This window comes from Dendropsophus ebraccatus, chromosome 5 (genome assembly GCF_027789765.1).
Source record: "Dendropsophus ebraccatus isolate aDenEbr1 chromosome 5, aDenEbr1.pat, whole genome shotgun sequence".
In the NCBI taxonomy this organism is placed as follows: Eukaryota; Metazoa; Chordata; class Amphibia; order Anura; family Hylidae; genus Dendropsophus; species Dendropsophus ebraccatus.
Window position 1 is genome coordinate 126,230,672 of NC_091458.1, and position 20,866 is coordinate 126,251,537.

The window sequence follows — 20,866 nt, forward strand, 5'->3', positions numbered from 1 at the left end:
TAGTGAGTATGTGCTAATCAAAAAAGTTCTTTAACATCTTGACTGTGTTTTTGTTTATTAGCCATTGCTTATAAAGAAACCGATCACTGATCTCAGGGAGACCAGCCAAATGATAACACTGCCAGCTGCTAGTGCAAGCGCTCATCTTGACTGTTTCTCTTATGGCTCTACTAGGCATTGCTCCCACCTAGCCAGAATCCTGCTCCACACTGATGAGGGGCAACACCCCAAAACAGCTGTATGTAGATTAATACCTGGCCTTGGTTTTTCCCTTGTCATTACGTTGGTGGTTTTAATGGTTTCCTTACAGGTGCCATCCCACGGCTGGGTCCTTCCCGGGGGGATATCTGGCTAGTCCTGTGTTATGAAACTCTTCAATGAGGCTCCACAGGCTCTTCTTCCACTCAGACGTTCGGCACTTTGTGCACTGTGTGCATTGGATGTCCGTCATTATATTGACTTCAATACATTGCATTGAAATCAATCACATCGCGGCACTAACAGACGTCCTTTTTAAATAGAAAAAGTGACTGCCTTTTCTCTTTTTTGTTGACGTTGTTGGAACATAGCCATACTAACACAGGGGGGACATACAAACCTTATGCATATGCTGCTCTTGGTTGGACCTTAGCCCCAGGCCTTGTATTCCTGGGGTCAAGAAGATTTTAGGGGTGGAGTAAGTACAATAATAATAATAATAATAATAATAATAATAATAATAATAATAATAATAATAATAATTCCATTCTATCTGCTTTGCTTGCCTTCAAAATGAACTATTCTCCCAAAAAACCAGGACCATTAAAGACACCTACTAGAGATTCACGGAAGTGTTGTTGCCTGTGGTCCTTACAAAGGCTAACAGAAAGCAGAGGAAATATAATTATTCGGCATTCTGACAACTGGCAAGCCTCACGATGTATCTTTCTCAGATGTAATGTGTGAATAATGTGTGAATAAAAAAAATACTACTTTATTTTATGTGCAAGTAAGAAGACACGCAAAGAAAGGATCAGCATGATGCCGAGGAAACTGCACTTTTTAAAAACTCACCAAAGTGCTCTCTTTGTGGATACACAAGTGGGAACATATTCTATCACATTAACAATGTAGATAAAACATTTATAGGCTTTATTGAAAAGAGTTTTACACATTCTTAATTGGAAAGGGATCTGTCAGATGGATGTCGTTTTGTAGAGACGTGTGAATGGCTGGGGAATTGACTGTGACCAGGATATCAGAAAGTAGTAATTAAAGCTTTTACTTAAAGAGGAATCTAACTCTATTGTATTCTGTTTGTTTCTCAGATGAGTGACATGAAAAAGAAGGTTAACTATGGGTATTACGGATAGTAAATAGAGTGTGTACTATACAAAGTATCTACTTCAACTGTATCTTCTGACTAGATAGGAGCTGAAGAACTGCTAGGCCTACAAGTAACATGACATCACTCGTAGGGGGTTCAGCTTTCTTTTCAATGAAGTCTATTCAGAAACGGAATTGCATAGACACTTCTAGTAGAGAGTACTCTTATTTTTTTTTATTGCCTATTTCTTGCCTCTCTCCCTACTAACCACAGATAAATTCCACGCAGCCTTAGAAAAGTAGAGAATACTCATCTTCCTCCAGGAAAGTATAAGATGACTTTTTAACCCCGAAAAATCTTCTTAGAAGTTAGGGATCGTCTTATACGCCAGGTATGGTCGCCCCGTATGGGGTGAACACCATAAAAAAATAAACAGTTAACTCACCTGAGACCCATGCGCCTCCTGTGCCGTTCACGGCACAGGCAGTGTACGTCCCCTATGCTCTCCTGGGCAGCAGAGCGTCTCCGAGCTTCTCTGATGAGATGCCGGCTCCCCGGGAGAGCTTTGGGGATCTCCGACGCAGGCAGTGTACGTCACTTAAGGTGCCCATACTTAAGATAAAAGTCAAAAGCCTCCCAACTATCCCCTGACAACGCGGGACAGAAAGCTTGGGCATGTTGGATTTCAGCTGCCTGACCCTATTGTTCTAGGGGAAAGAAGCCAACTTTAAAACATAGACTGGTGTAAACTGCCCAACCAATTGCAGCTCAGTTTTCAGCTCTGGTAAAATGGTTTGAGCTCTGATAATTTCAGCTCTGGTAGCTGTGATTGGTTGCTGTGAACAGTTTAAACCAGTGTATATTTTAAACCCTTCGATAAATCTGGGCCCAAGTTTACTGTATACGTTTGAGGGGGTTGTCAGATTTAGCTGAATAGATATTTGGCCGACACATACTAAGGCTGGGTTCACACACAGTATATTTCAGGCTGTATATTTGAGGCTGTATAGCAACCAAAACCAGGAGTGGATTGAAAACACAGAAAGGCTCTGTTCACACAATGTTGTAATCAAGTGGATGGCCGCCATTTAATGGCAAATATTTTCTGTTATCTTAATACAATGGCTTCTGTATTGAAATAATGGCCGTTATTTACCGTTATATGACGGCCATCCACTCAATTTCACCATTGTGTGGACAGAGCCTTTCTGTGTTTTCAATCCACTCCTGGTTTTGGTTGCTATGAGGACCTGACATGAGGACCAAATACAGCCTGAAATATACTGTGTGTGAACCCAGCCTAAAAGTGTATAACCACCTTAGCAGATCTTGTCTTATGTTTATTCTGCCTCACCTGCCTCAGTTACTGCATTAGGCCATGTTCACATGGCGTAAGACACTGGCTGCTCTGTGACCCGGCCAGGTCACAGAATGGCCGGTGTCAGAGAAGATCATCCCGGTCGGTACTGGAGTACCGGCCGGATGATCTTCATTTCTAAAGAATTGGGATGCGGGCACATCCGTGTGCACCCGCATCCCAATTCGCCGCTGCACACAATGGAATCCTGTCTGGGCGTATACTATGTGTACCATTCATTCAAATGCTACATATTTTTTTGCATAAATCACGCCCGTTGTTGCAAATTACAACAATGGCCGTAGTTTATGTAAAACATTGTGTAAACATGGCCATAACTTGTACATTCACTGCAGACAGTTTTTAGGCAAAAATTTTATGTTTCTGAAAATAATTTTTTTTAAATCTTAATAATGCTTATATATTTATGAATTTAGCTTCATAGAGGTAAAAAACATTTCCTTCAGTAATGTGAAGCAATTGATGCAGCGTTTCTTACATTTCTTTCTTTTGTAACCTTGGATACAAAGCTTCAAATTGCTATTCATTTAACAAACATTTCAAGCTCTGAAACAGATTGTGGTGGGCAGAAAGGTGACTGTCTACCCTCCGCGGCTTAAAGATTTAAAAAAATATATATATGATAGTAGATTTTTTTTTCAAGTTTCATATCCAAATGATCATTGGACATACAACGTATTTCCCACAACAATCAATTTGCAGGTTGTTACCTCTGCTTAAAGATATCGAAGAAGGGGTCAAATAAACATCACCCCCTGGCAAATATATTATACACTAGTTTATAACACATTATTTATAACAGGAAGTATGAAAATATTCCTGGCTTCATTGAAATAGTAGATTTTATGCATTTCAGAGAAGCTTTGAAGGTTTTAAAGGAAATGGGACTTCCCGTAGGATTCCTGTTTATTCTGATTTTTATTGTACATGATAACTCAGTGATAAAATGTTATATCATTATAGTAGGTGCCTGAATAAAAATAGGAATTTTCTTTAAATCCCTGTTTATTTACTTTAAGGGGAAGTTCTGTAAAGTCATTCATTCTGAGGTAGAAAATATTGGGGGATTTTGTTGTTGAAGTTGTAGTTTTTTGTTTTTTTTTTGGACTGTGAAACATGTGCTTTAGCTGGTATGTGCGGTTTCAGTGTTATGATGCTATATGTCTAGGTTATATGGTGTGACCCTCATAGTTATTATGATTGAAAAAAAACTCTTAGAAAGTGCAGAGGAAAAATGAGAGAAGACCCAGGGGACATTTATTAAGATGTGCAGTGGCCATTTTCTGGTGCAGAGGGGCCAGATGTGAATAAATCCATTTGCACATGCCTTTTTTGGACTCTCTACGCCCGTTTCGCCTGAGAGGCAGGGAGGGGGTGGGGAGGAGGCAAAACCGGTAGGGGGGGGGGGGGTGCGGCTCCTGGGTCATTGAGCCTCTACATAAATCTGTGGAGCATCGGCGCTGCGGGAACATTTTTAGACCCAATGCAAAGAATGCCGAACCAGTCTTTTCCTGCACTACTCTACCATGTCTTGTTTTACTGCTGGGCATCAGCACAAAGCTAAAAATCAAAAGCGAAAGATGCACTAATAATACCAGCATTATTTATTCTGCTTTCAGTGGGTAGGGGTAAAAGCTGCTTCCAGTGGAAGAAGGGGGGGGGGGGGTAACGTCTGATGCTGCTGGTGGGGAAAAGGTATAAATGAGAAGGACAGAAAGGGGATATGGGAATAAAAGGTCTAAAATACAGTGATCCTGTGAGGTACATCCTTATCAACTTCCAACAGGAACTGATTCATTATTTCATTCTTATACCTTTAGTAAAAAAGTGGGGATAAAGCAAGAGTTTAAAAAGAGAATGACTAACTGGAAACGAAAGGAAATGAAAACTCCAGCGAACAATAATAATCAAGGGCAGACAGGGCTGGTGATGACATAATAAAGGTAAGCTATACTTACCCATCCTGGTGCCCCCAGCACTGTGTCACGGTTTATGGTAAACTCTGCCATCACTTATTGTCTGAGCGGCTAGTTTCCACTAGCATGGAGACTCAGAAATCCAGGAGAAATTGGAGACTGGAGGGTGGGTGTCAGCTGGTGATGCTGTGCTGAGGTGGCACGGGGATGGGTAAGTATAGTTTTTTTTTTTTTTTTTTTTACTATGTTAACACCACCCCCTGCCTGTCCTGGATTTTACTGTTTGCTAGAGTTTTCCTTTAAATAAAAACTCCAGCCTGTCATTACTGAGAATCAGTTGTTTCAGTATGTCTAGCAGTTGCTGTATAGTAGTATTTTCTCACTGGTGGTTTAGCTGCTTCTGGTGAAGAAAACATAGAAAAATTGCAGACAAAATAGACAAACATACCTGTCATAAAGTTTGGGGCAGAGGTAAAAACAAGGATAGAGTAACTGTGAGTAAGTCCCCAATATCATAAAAGGGGTCAGTAAGCAGATTTGCCACCACACTAAGGAATAGCCAAGCTAAAGGCGCTGGTCTTAGCTGTCTTCTCTTAGAACAAAGCAGTAAAGCAGAAAACTAAAGAAAATAAATATTCACCAGCCAAAGGGCAATGAATGCAATTTATATATAATAAGCATCTTTATTGTGATTTCATTTTGATTTAGTTCTGGAGGGATGTATATTTTATATCCTGTGGCGACAGATAGCATTGCATCATCTATACATTACATATATTTTATTTGCAAGTGAAATTCCAAAGAGACCTTACATTATAATATAAGGCCATTGCTCTATGAAGAATACTGATGGGCCGGAGGCTTTATCTGTTGGCTAACCTTTGGTTCTTATCCATTTTATAATCATTACCATTTACCCATTCTGCGACTCGTAGTTGCGAGTACCTTTGGTTAGTTCTTTACAAGGACTTTTTTATTTTTCGTATATTTTTATACAGCTCTTATTTTTATCAACAATAAAGATATTACAGTAATGTTTTCCTGCTGTATGTCAAGGCTTTACAGCAAGTTATCTCTTAGCCGATTATGCCTAGCTTTATGGACTCATTAAAGTATACTGTTTGTAAACACATAAACAAAGAGAGTACTTCATGGGATAGGATAATGCCGACAAGAGGATAGAAAATCAGACAATGGAAATGTCTTAAATGAAAGATGCATCTAAGATCAGGTAAATTGGAGAGATGAAAATGACATTTCTATACTCTATTTAGAGACGTTGTTTTCTATCAGATCTTGTTGTCATCTGTATTGTGCTATAATTATATAGTGTCTTAACGCTTATGTGACAAGTGGCATATAATGTGTTCCACCCTCCAAGTGCCAGAAATCTATCCTCCACTCTACCTTATCTAAATGCAAAGTAAATGTATTTCCGTCCTTTCTTGAAGCAGTTACCATGGCCGGTATGATTACAACGAGAGTTATTGAGTGATGTATATTTGTTGATTAGATCTGAAATTAAAGCTTCGCTTTCTCCCAAGACTGTGAGCACTAAAGCTGTCTTTGGCCAGGATGAAAGTGACAAATGATAGCGTGTTCCTTGCTGCTTGGCCAAAACTAGAATTTGTCACATGTTGAAACTAGAGTTACAACCTGGGGCTCATATATTTGTTATGTGCGGCTGTCTGTAAAGACAACTGCTGCTAAGAGGAAGAATAAAACTGCTTTGGTGAAACAACCTCTAGGCTTGAAATAGAGCAACTTTGTTGCCGTTCGCTAAATAAATTATCACTCTGTAATTATTATTTTTTCGAAGGTACTGGATATTGTTGCTACCACCTGAAGTGATGTGAAATAAAAAAAAAGTCTTACCTTACAGTTTATTATTAGAAACACAGCTTTATAAACACCTGATGCTAGGTTATTTCTTTCCAAAGAATTGGAGTATTTCAAATGCAATTCTTTTTTTACGATTAGAAAAACAAGTTGGTTGTCTTTCAGAAAGAACACAACATTTGTCCACAGGTTGTGTATAGCAATGATGTTAAGTTCCACCCCCTTCATTGGAACTGAGGTGCAATACCATTGTCATGCGAACAGCAGCCTCTGTAAAACCAGGAGGAAGGGGGACAAGGACAGTGGGATCTAATGCTAGACCCACCCAGTTGTCTTTACCTACTTGTCTCAAATACCCTAAGCAGTAGAGGAGAGCTTGGCAAATTGCAGAAGCAAAACCCAACTTAACTGTTTGAAGGACAAATAAAACTCAGCAAGGTAAGAGATGGGTGTGGTGAAGACTCAATTACTAGAGTTGTGTTCAGACAAGTGTAATACAAGAAAGTAAAAAAGGCACAAGCTCATAACTGAACACACCTCTTCCTCCATACCTTATGGCCGTAGAATGGCACAGAAATCTGATGAGGTGCAGATGTCACAACCAGATACATGGATAGGTGTGATGCTCTTTCTGATAGACAGCTAACATGTTTTCTGTTTCTGGACAGACCTTTTAAAGGCTTAATTTAATTTCCAGAACTTATTCCCTATCCACAGCATAGGGAATAGCAAGATGATTGGTTGTGGCCTGACTGCTTTTTACATTTTAATATCTACAGAGCGGGTGTTTACTGTGTGTACGCTGGGAGGAGTATATACGGTAAGCCCTTGCACCTGTCGGTTGCTGTTGCACCTTCAGTTTTTTGTCTAACTGCTGGAAGCCCTATCAATTCTAAGAAAGGAAGTGAAACCTCCATTGCGCATTTGCAGCCAACACTCTGTATAGGGCTTTTTGAGCATTACAGAGCTCAGTGTTGTACGCAAAAAGTGGAAGTCCACAGCTCCAAGTAAAATATGAAGTCTTTATTTAGAAAATCCTCTTAAAATCCAATACATAAAATAAAAAAAGAAAAAAAACACGCCGACGCGTTTCAGGACATAGTCCCTTAATTATGGCCACGATTAAGGGACTATGTCCTGAAACGCGTCAGCTTTTTTTTTTTTTTTATTTTATGTATTGGATTTTAAGAGGATTTTCTAAATAAAGACTTCATATCTTACTTGGAGCTGTGGACTTCTACTTTTTGCATATTGCCACCGGAAAATGGCCCGGACTCGTTGTCTCCACCTGCTCCAGACCTAATGAGGACCAGCACTACCGACTACTGCACACATGGTGAGCTGATTCATTCATCTACATTCCTCAGTGTTGTACACCATTTATTCAAGGAAAGAATTTCACACTGGTCGCGGGACCAGCGGGGTCCCAGCAGTCAGACTCTCACCAATCAGCCTGTTATCCACAGTCCTGTAGCTATCCAAGCGTCTTCCTGATGGCAGGAGTCTTAGTTTGCAATATTTTTTTCACACTGGCCTAAAACTTTCGAACAGTATATTGTTGGAACAGTCCATTAATAGTATCTTATTATTATTTTTGGTGGGCTGAAGATGACATTTGTCTTTTCTGTACTGATGCCCTACTTCCTTGCTGCATGGACACATATGTACATTTCACACAGAGCAGTCAATTAAAATACTACAGAAGCTATAATAGCTGTGTTCACCCAAATGCCTCCTATTATTTAAGATTTTTTTTGTATTTTAAAGGGAAACTAGCAACAGGTTAAAAGATTTCAACCTGCTGTTATGATTTTATAGGGCATAGAACAGAAAGAAGGTAATTTTTTTTTATTTCATCCTCTTCACTGTTTTCATTATATCTTCAGTTTAAATATTATGTAAATTATGTGTTTTGGTGCACTTTGGATGAGACTACAGCCTTCTGGCCACCAACTTATGAATATTGTGGCGGTGGTCTGCAGTTACGTAACTCTAAGGCTCATCACCGCAAGATGAATATTTATGAGAAGGGGGTGGGCAGGTGGGGGGTGTTTTTGCCCTGAGGGCTGTAATCCAACCCTCTTCCCTGTGCAACAAACCAGTGCACCACCTAATTTACACATTAATTAAACAAACCCATTAATTAAACAAAAACAAATCTACTAAACGTCAGTTAGTTTCCCTTTAAGACGTAAATCATTTTTTTTTCTGGGTTCCTATAGTAAGACAAGAATTGCCCTTATTTAGCACTACCCACCACTATCATGTAAGAATTGTCATCTGCTTTTACGTACTGTAACTGTCCATGAAACATTCTGGCCATTATGCACATACAGCTGTGGGCGATCATACAGATGGCTGGAGAACATATGTTTGGCTGATTTTGGGACATTTGTTTCTATCTTCTCTTTAGTGCAGTCAGAATGCATGAAATCTAGAGTTTCGCGGATGCTGAGAAAATACAGTTACGTAAAACCATGTAGACGTTACTTACCCCCTGCATAACCTTGGGCAGCGTTTTGATGACATTGGTGAATAGATGCAAATCGGGTAAGTTTAATTGATGTAAATTACAAAACGTTCATTCGGCTATATTCAAATTGTCATCTACTAATTTTTGCATTTACATATGTGATTCAATGACAGCACCGCTGGTTTAGGATCACATGCCAGCTAAAATGCATCTGTAACTTAGAAAATGAAACACTGAAAAGTAGTTCGGATCAACTAGGGTTGGATCTGGGTCAATAAGCATAAATTTCCTATTTGACCTTGTCACTATACTAATAAACAGGGTCAGCATAGAGTAGCATTAGGTTATTACTTTGACAAAGGACTGTAGCTCAGAGCTCAATTAATTTAAATTGTTTTACGGTCTTTACTCAAATTAATGTTATGCTGCTTTCAGCTGGCTATAATACAATTGTTATGCATCTATATAGGTCTGAAGACATTCATGAAGTCTGGCTTTTTTTTTTTTTTGCATCGGGCTTAAAACTGTCCCCGCTTTGCCGTTGCTTCGCCGATCTATGTATAGGCGCACTGAAGGAAACCTACTCTAGCTCAGATCTGGCGTAGGTTTCCTTATTTTTTCGTATGATAAATTCAGCCGACTGTTTTGCGGATAAATTTTCACATCTGGCCCCTCTACGCCCGTTCGGCCCCCTCCCTACCCCCTCCCCGCCCCTCTAGAGCAACAGGTGTAGAGGGGCAAGACGCAATCATTTATTCGCAAAACAGGCATTTGTGAATAAATTTATCTGCATCTGGCTCTTTTTGACATGATAAATTCCCCCCCCCCCCTAAAGATTTCGGACAAACCTCTCCACAATCACTCAAAAGTGACTCCTTTGCAACAGGGGATGTATATTTTTCATGTTTCCGACCTTATGAAACCTTGGTGCTGACCTTAAAGTGAAGGTACCACTTCCTGTTACATATATATTTTTTAATATGACCTGGTCAGCACTGGCACATAGATCCTGGTGGTGCCATCCATTTTTTTAATTGCTGTCTGGGTCCCGCCATCAGGGCCCTTTTCTGATCCTGTCATCTTTTTCATTCAGGATCAGAACAAGTGTATGCGTTTTTTCTGTGCCAGTACGGCAGGAGATCAGCCATCACTATGACGGCTGATCTCCTGATGTAACTACTCGGAGTGGCAGTTTACTTCTCCGTGTAGTTTACACTGTTGCATGCCGTTGTCAAATCAACATGTAACAACATGTAACAGGTTCCGGGGGGTAAGTTCATCATACTTACCAATCAATATCCTGCCAATCTCCATGTGAATGTGACATTCCTGTGAAGTTCAAAGCAATGTAAGTAATTAGGAAGGCGCAGCCACTTAGCAGGGGTTCAGAATGTTGAACTGATATTGATGGCCCATCCTGAGGGTACTATTAGAAGGGCAAAGAAGAGGAGCAAGAGAACGCTGATGGTGGGGAGGAGCACGTGAGGGGGGGGGGGGGAGCGAGGGAGCGGGGGCTGAGGAGCCCATGGAAGATAGCAAGGGTCTACTGATAGTAGACCGTCACTATCGTTATTGTGATTTTGGTTAATGTTTGAACACAATGATCAGCCGATATCATGCATTTTGGCTGATCGTTGCCTTTCAACATGAGCTATTACACAAAACATTTACTGGCCGCAACGACCGATAATCGGCCAAATACGGCCGGTACCCTAAGGATAATCAGATAATCCCTTTAAAATAATTAGGTCTGCAAAAACATGAATTACAAATGGTCTATCAAAAAATCAGTTGCGTTTGTTTTGTAGCCATTATTCTATCTCTGTAAATAATACAGTCACTTGTGGTTAGTGTATCCCGAATAGATAATTTTACAACCAAGTGAGAAGTACCCATGATATGTCTTAATGCCAGATAACAACAGTCGATTTATTCTACACTATACATAGGAGTCATCGAATTAAGCCATTCTTATAAATGTATTCCAGTACTGTTTTAGAATGACTTTGCCTGAATCTTCCTTTGGCAGAACTCTTGGGTCCGTCCTTAGCTAGTTTATGAAGATCCAGCTTTAGAATATCAGTCAAGCAGCAACGAGTCTATATTGTGCTCCTCGGTGTGATAGAAACTCTGAGCCAAATTATCCTCTTTTGTAAGCGTGCTTCCTGGACGTATGCTGAACAATTTGCCTCTCTGCAAGGCATCCCGCCAGTCTAGTGTCTACTCCCAAGTCTCCTCTGTTGAGCTGTGATAAAGAGCTTGCCGGCTGCAGATTATCTGTAATTATCTCAGTGTGCTTAATGTGTTTATCAAACAAGTGCCTCCGCGAAATCTTCCCCCAGTGACTCGCCATTGTGAGCAAAGACATAAATGACCTGCAACACCTCCAACAAACTTTCAAGTTTTCAGTGTTTTCTGATAGCCATTTCTGGACTCATTTTCTACCTCATTTGCACAAGAGGCGGAGTAGACTTGGCCCTGTGACATCAATGGAGATGGAAATATGGCCAACGTTTATTATATAATTACACAATCTTGTACTCCATTGAAAATGGGTTTCTTTCATTTTAACTGGAATTAGAAAGTGCCAGAGATTTGTAATTTACTTCTATAAAAAAAAAAAAAACTTCAGTCTTCCAGTACATATCAGCTGCTGTATGTCCTGCAGGAAGTGGTGTATTATTTATTTATTTTATTGGAGGTCCCCTTTATATTCACACCTTTTTGAGGCAGGGGGGACACAGGTGACACCAGAGGAGGACACCAAGGGAGCAGTATAACAGGTTTATTGTTTTTTATGCACTAAAGTAATATTAAAAAAAAAAAAAAAGGTAGACCACCAGACAACCGCTTTAACTTTTTTTCTAAATATGCCCATTTTTTTCATTAGAATATCATAGACGTGTATTTGACTATACACATATAGTGCTACTGTATATGTTTATTGACCATACGAGTCCATTATGTAGAGCATCATAGACATGTATTTGACTATACACATATAGTGCTACTGTATATGTTCACTGACCATACAAGTCCATTATGTAGAGCATGTCACTGCTGTTAGCCATTATTCAAATGTTCTGGCTTCATAGGAAAGTTTTATATTTTTAGTGCTAATTGAGATTAGACTCATCATGGGAAAGCCAGAAAGCATTTGCCTTCATCCAGGTGATGGGATCTGAATACTGTTGGCTCTAAATACATGGATCATGGAAGGACACAGGTGAGTGGTGTTCCTTCCCAGAGCACAGACAGAAATGATGCGCTTCCAAATGTCTAGCTTAACGTTTCAATGGTTTACTGCAAAATGTTTGTAGATTTTAAAGTAGGTGCATATTGCTTTTTTTTTTTTAACATGAAGATCCAGAAGAACAGGCCAGTGATAGTATTACCAAGAAAATCCATGTGGCCTGCAGTTCTGATGTATTGTGACATGTTTTTACCCTGCTTCATTTGCAGTCATGCTTAGGGACAGAGCTGGCGTGGTAATTCAGCATTTGTAGCAATTATTCACTTAGCTGAGTTCCAATTAGATGGGAGCGGATCTGAAAGGTCTTGTACGTTCATGGGCAACGCTTCTCCCTCGCTCCTGTATTTTTCTTTTTTCCATTTTTCTCTGTACAAGAATGTTGGTCAACATCACACACATGCTGTGTTCCAAAATGCCTCCTATAATGGATAGAGCAGGTGCGGAACACAGGACTGCAACATTAACTTGTGCACTCGGCTGTCTGTATTTTTGCAACATTATGGCTGTGATTGCAGTGCAATGAAAACGCAAGCTGATACATCCATAAAATCTTCCTGATGGGAAAAAAAAATAAGTTCCATATATTTTTTTATGTGTTTTGGGCACTGGTTGAAACAATGAAATTATACCTAGGATATTGCATAGGCACATTTTATCAGTAAAATGTACAATGGTCCCTAGTCCTCCTTGCTTCTGTTTGGGTTCAGTACATTACATTTTCGAGAGGTTCTAAGGAATACAGAGAAAAGGTAATGGAAACGATCTCACATGCGCCACATTTTTTCACTTAGAAAGCCACATGAGCCCTTATTTTTTGTGCCACTAATTGTACTTTGCAATGACAGGCTGAATTTTTGCATAAAGTACACTGTTTTTACGCCCTGGGGTAAAACTGTCTTGTTATATATGTTCCTCAAGTCGTTACGATTACAACCATATGTAACTTGTATAACTTTTATAGTATGTGATGGCTTTAAAAAAATTTAAACCATTGTTAACAAATATATGTTCCTTAAAATCGCTCCATTCCCAGGCTTATACCGCTTTTATCCCTTGGTCTATGGGGCTGTGTGAGGTGTCATTTTTTGTGCCATGATGTTTACTTTCTATCGGTACCTTGATTGCGCATATGCGACTTTTTGATAGTTTTTTATTAAATTTTTCTGGATTTGATGCGACCGAAAATGCGCAATTGTGCACTTTGGGATTGTTTTGCGTTTATGCCATCTACTGTGCGAGATTAGGAATGAAATAAATTATTTATTTATTTTTATTTATAACATGGGAAAAGGGGAGTGATTCAAACTTTTATTAGGGAAGGGGGCTTTTTATTAAGGATAAAACATACTAGAACTCCCCTGGGGGACTTCTAGTATAAGCACACTGATCTCTCATTGAGATCTATGCAGTATAGTAATACTGCATAGATCAATGAGATAGGCACACTATTGCTTTCGGCTGATGCAGCAATAGAGTGCTGACTGAGCCATTATGGCGCAGACCCCGGCCTGGGCGGGAAGCAGGGATCGCCCATCCGCCATTGCGTCGCGGGGGGGGGGGGGGGGCGATCCACCGACTAGACACCAGGGAATAGGCTGCAATAAGTGTTCAGATTCAGTTGTCAAATTTGACAGCTGCATCTGAAATCTAAATCGAAAATCTTCTCAAAAGTCAGGGGTCATCTTAAACGCCAGGTGTTGTCTCATAGGGCGGAGAAACTTTGGAATGGGACTGAAGAATGTGCGGTCGCCACATACAGTGGGGGGAGGTAAAAAAACAGCAGCATCCCCGCCGTATGCAGCGACCATATGAAGGGCAGAGAAAGCTGAAGGTGTCTGGGGTAGTTCTCAATAAATAATAATAAGTTTTCAATAAAACACACCTCTTACCCATCTGTCCTGTCCTTGTGTCCTACCGGTATTACTGTACCTCCTTCTCTGCCTCTCAGATCTCGTTGCTGTCTGATGTTTTTTTTTTATTATTAATTTTTTATTTAGTGTGTGTTGGAAGAAGGGTAGTCTTATACCACGAGTACATTCCAAACTCTATATTTTAACTGGATAAGTTGAGGGTCATCTTATACGCCCAGTCTTCTTATACACAGGAAAATACAGTATATATAGTAGCCAGTCAGAGGGGTGATTGCTTACCTCAACAATGGGAGGGAGCCATATCAGGAAGCAACTTTGATAAATGCGCCCCAGTGTGTATGTATACTGTTTAATATATATACTATAACTATATAAACACCAGCCAGACCATTGCTTTTACAGCAGAGCTGTGATCTGTAACCTAGACAATGAGCTGTCAACAACTGGAGAGAAATAGCAGCATATCAGGAGATGAAATCAAGTTTGCTAAATGATTGTTTTTATATACATATTTACCTTGAGGACCTGACACATTTACATATATTAGTTGAGATGGGAATAACCCTTTAAATGCATAAACTATGCCCCTTCCTATTCAGACTTTACAGATATATCATATTTCCAACTCTTTCTACTCATACAGAAAAGAACTTTGACATTTTTTTAGAAGTGTTAGAGGTGATTATGCATAAGTCATTATAAGCTACTTATTGTACAATTATACACATCTTTTATACTAATGTCTGATCATATAACAAACCCCCCCCCCCCCCCCCACAATGGTACATACACAATGTTCAAGGTTACCGTGTTTTATCCGAATCCCGAGATAAACTTGAAAGTTGGATATTATGTACAGAGAGAAATGTTATCACACTTTGTCTGGTACAAGATGATTGCAGCTGGATTGTAGAATAATGATGAAATTCAAGGGAATCTGGAATAAACAGGTAGTAGGTAAATGGCACCATCAGTATGTGACATCAGTGACAGGACTACATTTTCCTGTGATATTACATTGTCCTGTCATAGACTGTACAACTTACTGCAGTTTGTGACAAGTCCTCTGTTAGACAGTCCAACCCTTTTAGCTTATTTTTAGTACTGAATGTCCAAGCTTACATAAGCGAGTGTATACATATTATAATATATTTCTCATGTCATTATGGCCAACTATACTAGCATTACAGACAAAGTCTGAGGTTATAGCTTCTTACCCACCATCCAGTACAAAAGTTAATTGTGCCCCCGCCATGATAACATTGTACTGCGTAGAATCCATATACAGTATCACAGAGTTAGTCATTAAGATGGTGATATTGGGGGAGATTTATCAAACATGGTGTAAAGTGAAACTGGCTCAGTTGCCCCTAGCAACCAATCAGATTCCACCTTTCATTCCTCACAGACTCTTAGGAAAATGAAAGGTGAAATCTGATTGGTTGCTCGGGGCAACTGAGCCAGTTTTACTTTACACGATGTTTGATAAATCTCCCCCACTGTCTCTGGCACCCCGGTTTAGTTTTTATTGTAACCCATATTGGTAACAGAGACATCGCTTCACCAATCCTAATCCCATTGAACCTTTAAGGCTGCATTTACACAGGCAGATTTATCTGACAGATTTTTTAAGCCAAAGCAAGGAACAGACTATAAACAGAGAACAGGTCATAAAGAAAATACTAAGATTTCTCCTCTTTTCACATCCATTCCTGGCTTCGGCTATAAAAATCTGTCCGATAAATCTGTCTATGTAAACGCACCATAATAAAGAGAGCTTTGCAGCTGCAGGTGGATATTAATCCCTTCCCTCCACAGGACGTACCGGCATGTCCTGCGGGGGGGGTGGGGAGGTTCAATGAGGGGCCCCGCCATGGCCCCGCTCTTAACCGCTGCAATCCTAGCTGCTTACTGTAGCACGGGACCGCGACTATTAGCGGGTGCCGCCGATTGGCCGCGCCCGCTAATTAGGACAGTTAGATGCAGCTGTCAAACATCACAGCTGCCTCTAACTGTCTTGTGTGCCCATGTCCCTGGTGTCTAGTGGCTGGATCTCCCCCCACAATGCGATCACAGGGGGGAGATCCGGTGTACTGAGCCGGCCGGGGCTCAGCGTTGGAATGACGCTGATCCCGGCTCGGCAATCTATTTAGATGGTCTGCTGCAGACCATTAACATATAGCACTGATCTGATGGATCAGCGCTCTATTACATACACAGCATTGATCCCCCAGGGGGCTTCTTATTACTGTTAGTGGGGAAAAAAAAGTGTTTTTAATAATAAAAAATCCCCTCCCCTAATAACAGTTTAAATCACCCCCCTTTTCCCATTTTATAAATAAAAATAAGTAAACAAACATATTTGACATTGCCGCGTGTGTATTCGCCCAAAATTAAATGATCATTCCTGATATCGCACAGTAAAAGGCGTAAGCGCAAAAAAAATCTGCATCAATCCGCATCCGCATCAAATTCAAAATCCGCATCAAATTCTGAAAAATTGTGATAAAAAGCGATCAAAAAGTTGCATATGAACAATCAAGTTACAGAAAGAAAATACAGATCATGGCGCAAAAAATGACACCTTACACAGCCCCATAGACCAAAGGATAAAAGCGTTATAAGCATGGGAATAGAACGATTTTAAAGAACATTTAGTTTTTACAAGCCATCAAATAATATAAAAGTTATACATGTTACATATCGTTGTAATCGTAACAACCTGAGGAACATATATAACAAGTCAGTTTTACCATATGGCGCATGGCGTAAACACAAAACCATCCCAAATAAAAAATATTGCGTTTTATTTTCAATTTCACTGTGCATATAATTTTTTCTGGTTTCGCAATATATTTCGTGCAGTCTGTCATTGCAAAGTACAATTAGTTGCACAAAAAATAAGGGCTCATGTGGGTCTGTAGGTGAAAAAAGTTCTATGGCCTTTTAAACCCGAGGAGGAAAAACAAAAACACAAAAACGAAAATATGCCCAGGAGGGAAGGGGTTAACCCCTGGCTGTTTTATATAAACGTAAAAGAATTATACTATGGTATCCTTTCTGGACTCAGTTCCCAGCCATAAAACACCTGATTACAATCGCAACACAACAAAATGTAAGCACATTGTGAAAATCAACGCAGTTGTAGTATATACAGAAATCTCAGTGTAAAGTAGCCTTGGACTATGAATAAGGTCTTATTGGTTAAAATATATAATCATGCCTCTTCCTGTAACTTCTGCAGTATATTTCTAAAGTATTTTTGTATTCTCTAAACCCCCCTTTAAATGGACACTGTCAAACAACTTCCCTCCATGTGATAACCTGTATCTTGGTCACTGGGTGTCTCACTTCCTGCAAAGTGTTCTTTACCGCCTGTTATTAGGCTCAGTCCCTCTATATTAAGAGAGACACCAATATAAAAAAGCTAGTGCTTTGTGAAAGACAGCTAGAGATAGAGAGACTGTCAGCCTCGCCAGAGGGTCCACACTGTGAAAGATAAATCAAGGCTTTATTCTTATTTTTGACCACTAATAATGTTCTGGCTACCTGGCCATTGTGTAAGTAGAAGTGTAAGTACTTATGTATGTATACAATGCTGCATCCAGAATGTAATGTCCGCCTCCTTTTAATTTGCCATCACCAGAGGCAGCAGTTTAGTGTCATTTAGTTTGCTCTGATGGTACTGTTTTTTCCACTTCAGCTCACATAGCACTTTGCAAACCTAGTGCATCAGCAACCCCTTTCTCCCTCCATTTGTCATCTATAGTATGCAGCTATGTTCAGACCTCGTATTAGACCAGGCCTGGTCACAGAATGGCCGGTCTATGAAAAGATCATCCCGGCCGGTACTGCAGTACCAGCCGGATGATCTTTCAGCCTGCAGCGCACAATAGAGTGAGTGGCCGGAGCTGTTCACTCTTTTGTGTGAACTGACAGGTTCTTCTGCAGCCGCTATTGACTGAATAGCGGCCGCAGAAAACAGACATGTCAGTCCTTTGCGGCGCCGCTAGACATCCCGGCCGGAGCGTATACTATGTGTTTACGCCTCCTGACGGGATTCCATAGGCAGTACTGTAACGTATATTTTCGTATAAATTACTGCCGTTATACAACAGACGCGGTTTTATGAAAATATATGTTGTGTGAACATAGCCTGCTACTGTAAATCACGCCTCACACAGTCCCATCCTGTTCTGTCCAGTATACTTTCATAACCCCCCTCAAGGAAGAGAATAAGAAATAGCCGTCCACCATTGCCAGTAGCTCAGTAACAGCAATGGAATATATTTTTACCACTCGGTAGAGCTATTCCAACAAAACAATGCAGGTTAAAAAAAAAGAACTTTTGAAACAACACAAACACTTTAAGGCTATGTTCACACAATGTACAAACAACCGCCGTTCTTTAGTGAAAGGAAGTTGTTTGACGCTAAACCACGGCCGTTGTTGTAAAACTATGGCCGGAATTAATGATCTTGTGATTTTACAACACTGCTCATCTGTACATTGTGTACATTGTGTGAACATAGCCTGAATCTTGGTTAACAAACATGCAACAAGCCAGTTGCATCCACTCACCGAAAAATCCACAGGTGCACAAATCACTTTGAAGCAGAAGTTCTGCATCCAAAAAACTACATTATATCACTGACAACACTTTGCAGTAAATGAAACTCCTAGCACATCAGACTTCAATGTACAAGACACATGAGAAGCTTCAGATGAAATCTGGTAATATTTTTAATTTAACCTCAACCAAGATTTAAAAAAATAAATGATTAAATAAATTCAGCACCAATGTGAATTAAAAACTTGTCTTTTATTCTCAATACGGGACAGTCATGGAAAAAAACATCGTTGTGAACAAGGTTCTCACCGAAACGCGTAAACAATGTTTTGTCCATGACTGTCCCATATTGACAATAAAAGACAAGTATTTAATTCACATTGTGCTGAAAATATTTATTTTTTTGTTTTTAAATCTTGGTTGAGGTTAAATTAAAAATATTACCAGATTTCATCTGAAGCTTCTTATGTGTCTTGTACATTGAAGTCTGATGTGCTAGGAGTTTCATTTACTGCAAAGTGTTGTCAGTGATATAATGACTACCTATATGTGCTGTATGAAAGGTCATTACAGGTGCCGCTTCTATTTTCTGCTTCCAAGAAATAACATTTTCCTTTCCGTACATTGCATAATCAGATGTTCACAGACAAGTTATTGATACCTGTATTTAAATTGTATTACTTATACTTATTTACCTAAAATAGATTATTTTTTCATCATTTAAAGGAATTTGCTTTAAGATTAGAAATGGTCCTAATTTCTGTAGTTCCTAATTGTAGAAAAAATATAACTTTAAAGGTTAAAATTTACATCTGAAAAAAAAAAAATCTTATTAAAAACTCAAGTCTTAAGTGTGACAAGGTAGAACAATGTGTCTAATATGTTCTGGCCTTGGTACTTGACTTTCATAGCTGGGAAGCTGAGTGAGACTGGAAACTGACAGTAGTGCTTAATACGGCTTTATGAATACGTGATACCTAAATGACTCAATTACGAATGCTGAGGAGTAAAGGTGACAGTCCAGAATATATGGATAATCCGTTCTTTGTAAGAAGTACAATATAAAAACTTTTCCAGGAAACCCCATACATGTACATGATGCATGATGTTTAATATTTGTAATGAAGACTTGAAGGGAAATAAACAGGAGATCGTAGAATAAGTAGTGTTTTTATGGACAGATCCTCTTTGCTGCTCCTAACATGTTGTAGTGTGGGAGAATGGACAGGTGATTAAACTCTGTTTCTCTGCATCAGCCCTCAGCCACACTGATTGATTTCAATGGGGTCATCCACACATCCGTTTTTGACCATTCATCCATTCCGCAATAAAACAGGACCTGCACGTATATGACACTTATACGGTCCATTAGCAGTCAATGAGTCCTATCCAACTCCAGAAAACCTATGCAAAACTGATGCCACACTGATGGTTTCTCTGGGAAAACGCTGATCCTGATCTCTGCGGTCTGAAAAGAAAGACTGATGAGTGGATGAGGCCTTAGATTGATTGAATGGTGACCATTTCTGAATCGTATAGTTGTATATAAGTTCTATACAGTTCTATATAAGTGACAGACATAAATTCTGCAAAAGGACTTGATGTGGACATTACCTACTGGGTTTTCCAAGACTTTTATATTGATTACCTACCCTCAGAAATGGCCATAAATACCTGTGGGGTTATCTTGTAATCAGATATTGATGGCCTTTTTCGAGGAAATGTGACTCATGGAAGTCCTAGAAAAAATCTTTTAATTACTTAAAGTGATATCATTCCCCCCTTAGTCTATGTGTAGTTCTGTGCAGTGGACAGTGTCTCCTAGGCAGCTGGGCCCTACCGTAAAGCCCCGCCTAGGTGACACTGTCTAACAATTAAATAAAGTGAAATTAGAGCAGAAAGAAGAAACATACAGGTTTTATACACGTATATATTAAATGTGCAGCATCTAAGCTTGTAGATAGTGTGGAGAACTGCACATAGCGTTAGAGGGGTGAGAATATCACTTTAATGTAGAATTAAGGCCATGTTCACATGATTTTTACTTATTCATTTTGCGTATATATTGAGGTGACCTCACAATGTATGTGCCAAAGTTGACATATCCATTAAATGTGTTAAAAACATGTATAATTACTTTAGCAGGGAGTAATAGTTTTACCCTATACATACTGTAGCTCAAGTTAACTGTGTATAACAGGGATGGGGAACCTTCTTCCCTCTACCTGTTGCAAAACTCCAATTCCCATCATGCCTAGAC

General features: G+C 39.6%; 1 protein-coding gene and 1 long non-coding RNA gene across 5 annotated transcripts in view; one reads left to right on the top strand and one right to left on the bottom strand.

Annotated features, from left to right (window-relative positions):
* Positions 1-15,396, bottom strand: part of LOC138793795 (uncharacterized) — a 28,149-nt gene extending 12,753 nt beyond the window's left edge. The window contains exons 1-3 of one of the 4 annotated variants that reach the window (XR_011363355.1): positions 15,254-15,396; positions 14,844-14,973; positions 12,142-12,719 (exon numbers count right to left, since the gene is read on the bottom strand). This is a non-coding gene — a long non-coding RNA (uncharacterized lncRNA). Of the gene's footprint in view, positions 1-12,141; positions 12,720-14,826; positions 14,974-15,253 lie in introns of those variants that run through there. The other 3 variants (XR_011363354.1, XR_011363353.1, XR_011363352.1) reach the window with 3 other exon arrangements.
* Positions 1-20,866, top strand: part of TMEM132E (transmembrane protein 132E) — a 331,457-nt gene that overhangs the window by 141,463 nt on the left and 169,128 nt on the right. The gene's annotated exons all lie outside the window — the stretch shown is intronic.